The sequence below is a fragment of the Scyliorhinus torazame genome, chromosome 5 (genome assembly GCF_047496885.1).
Source record: "Scyliorhinus torazame isolate Kashiwa2021f chromosome 5, sScyTor2.1, whole genome shotgun sequence".
Taxonomy (NCBI): Eukaryota; Metazoa; Chordata; class Chondrichthyes; order Carcharhiniformes; family Scyliorhinidae; genus Scyliorhinus; species Scyliorhinus torazame.
In genome coordinates this window covers 188884483-188887622 of record NC_092711.1, presented here as the reverse complement: position 1 = coordinate 188887622, position 3140 = coordinate 188884483, and positions in this window count along the sequence as shown.

Below are 3140 nucleotides of genomic sequence, written 5' to 3'. Positions count from 1 at the left end.
GGCACCTCTACACTGGACTCTGGTGTCGGTGGGTGCCTCTAAACACAGGGGCGATGATACGGGAGGTGGAGAAGGTGGTATCTGACCAGAGTGACCACATTGTGTCTTTGGAGGCAGAGGTGATGATTCTGGGAAATCTGTGCAAGTCACTGTGGATGAAGATGGAGGTCCAGGAGAATAGGTCCAGGCGACAAAACCAGCGAATTGTGGGTCTACTGGAGGAAGATGGAGGGAACGAGTGTCATGAAGTATGTTTGAAGGATGTTGGCCAGGTTGGTGGAGAAGGTGTTGGACAAGGCCCAGAGATGAACAGGGCCCATAGGTCTTTTGAGGCTGAAGCCGAGAACTGAGGAACCACCGCGGGCTATGTAAGTGCGGGTGCACAGGTTTCTGAACAAGATTCTGAAGTGGGCCAGGGCAAATAGGAGGGAAATTGCATCCAGATTGATCAGGGAGGGAAACTGAGTCCGGATTTATCAGAACATTGGAGCGGAGTTGGCCAGGATGCAGGCTGGGTTCAAGAAGGCCAAGGCAGTGCTGTACCAGCGACAGATTCGATTTGGTGTGTTGTACCAGCCAGACGTTGAGTAATATTACTTCGGGACGCTGGAGGAGGCGAATTACTTTATCAGGGAGCATAAGCTGGGGGAGAGCTGAATGCCGACTTTTGCGTCCGCAAAAGTTGTTTTTTTGTTATTGTTCTTGTTTGCTGATGTGGGGGAAAGTTAAGAAGCTGTCAATTTGTAAGGGGGGTGATTGATCCACCCCCCTACTTTTTTCAGATCTTTTGTGTCTTTTGACGTTTTGTTTTTGTTAGGGTTGTATTCATAGAATTTACGGTGCAGAAGGACATTCGGCCCATCGAGTCTGCACCGGCCCTTGGAAATAGCACCCCACCTAAGCCCATGCCTCCACCCTATCCCCGTAACCCAGCAACCCCACCTAACCTTTTTGGACACTAAGGGCAATTTCCCATGGTCAATCCACCTAACCTGCACATCTTTGGCCTGTGGGAGGAAACTGGAGCACCGGGAGGAAACCCACGCAGACACAGGGAGAACGTGCAAGCTCCACACAGCAGTGACCAAAGCCGGGAATCGAACCTGGGACCCTGGAGCTGTGAAGCAAGTGTGCTAACCACTGTGATACCGTGCTGCCCCGTATTGCTTGAGGGCGGAGGTGATTTCCTTGCAGGAGATGCATCTCCCGGTGAAATATCAGATGAGACTGAGGAAGGGAAAGGTGGGACAAATGTTTAACTCGGGGTTTGATTCGAAATCAAGGGGGTGGCCATTTTGTTGAGCAAGAGAACTGGGTTTACAGGGGCCATGAAGGAGCGGAATCCGGGGGGGTGGGTTGGGGTTGTTGGTACATGACGCTGTTGATGCTGGTGGTGTTGCTGAACATGTATGGGCCTAATTGGGATGATGTTGGTTTTGTAAAGAGGTTACTGGGAGCGATTTCAGACCTGGACTCTCACCAGTTAGTCATGGGCGACGGATTTTAATTATGTTTTGGAGCCAAGGTTTGATAAGTTGAGCCCTAAGTCGATGGGAAAGTCGAAGATGGCAAAAGAGCTGGAAGGGTTCATGGTAAGGTTGGGGATGGCGGATCCATAGAGGTTTGGGAACCCAGGAGGAAGGGAACAAGGGAGTAGTCCTTCTTCTCGCATGTGTATAAGGTGTACTCTCGGAGTGGATTTTTCATGGTGATGGGAACGTGGTGCTTTTTCGTGGTGCTGATGGGAACGGTAGGGATGGAATATGCAGGGATTGTGAGCTCAGACCATGCACCGCACTGGTTGGATGTGAGGTTTTGTTCAGGACAGGTGTAGAGGCCTGGGTGGAGACTGGATTCAGGAATTTTGGCTGATAAGGAGTTTTGTGGGAGGATGAGTGGCAATTAAGAACCATGTGGAGCTCAACAACAACGGTTTTGGGAGGCCTTGAAGGCAGTGGTCCGAGAGGAAATTATTTTGTTCAAAGCCCACAGGGATAGGATGAGGAGGGAGGAACAGCAGTTATTGGACGAGAGGGCTGCGGTCAACAAGAGAGACTCGGTGGCCCCCACGAGGGTGCTGTTGGCAGAGAGGACAAGGAGCTCAGGTTTGAGAGCTCTGATGGCGGCGCCGATGCCACTGACTCTGAGGACGTATAGGGGGAGTCCGGTGGTGGAGTCCGCTATTAAGATCTGGAATCAGTTGAGGGGGGCACTTTAAGCTGGGCCACATGTCGGTGCTGACACCACTGTATGGGAACCACAGGTTTAAGCCGTGGGGGATGGATGGGATGAATAGGCGTTAAGAGGAGGAGGGGTTGAAGCAGGTCAGGGATATCTTCTTGGAGGGGAAATTCGCTGGGTTGGATGAGCTGCGGGAGGGATTTGAGCGTCCGAGGGAGTTTAGATACTGGCAGGTGCGGGTCTTTGTGCGTAAGGAGCTACCGACATTCCCCCAACTACCGGAGTATACGCTGCTGGAGATATTGCTGCTCCCAAATGAGGTGGGGCAGGGCTGGATCGGGCACATAAACGGGTGGCTGGGACAGCCACAAAATAACTTCCTGGACTCAGATCTGAACTGACGATAGTGATGTTGGTGCAAGGCAAAATGTGAAAATGGGTGGTAATCAAAGTGATTTTCTGCACATTTGTGCCATTGTAAACAATGTTACTCCTGAACAACTAATCACTTTGAAAGTAGCACTCTGGGCTGAATGCCTTCTTCCTATGATTTACACTGCCTGAGAGTGAACCCCTTTCCATTTTCAGCTGTTGAACAATTTGTTTACAGTGTGAGTTTACCTATACGTTTTCAGCTCAGACATAGATGTTCTGATAATGAGTTCCATATTCTAAGCACTTTTCGGTGCAAGAAAATTATGTGCAGGTTAGGTGGATTGGCCAGGCTAAATTGCCCCTTAGTGGCCATAGGTCAGGTGGAGCTACTGGGTTACAGCGATAGGGTGGGGACGTGGGCCTAGGTAGGGTGTTCTTTCAGAGGGTCGGTGCAGACCCAATGGGCCGAACGGCCTCCTTCTGCACTGCAGGGATTCTATGAATTCCCATTTCCCTTCTTTCTTCTGGATAATAAAGGTGTCACTGTGTGTAATGTGCAAGTCAGTAAGAATTGCCAGCAAAGA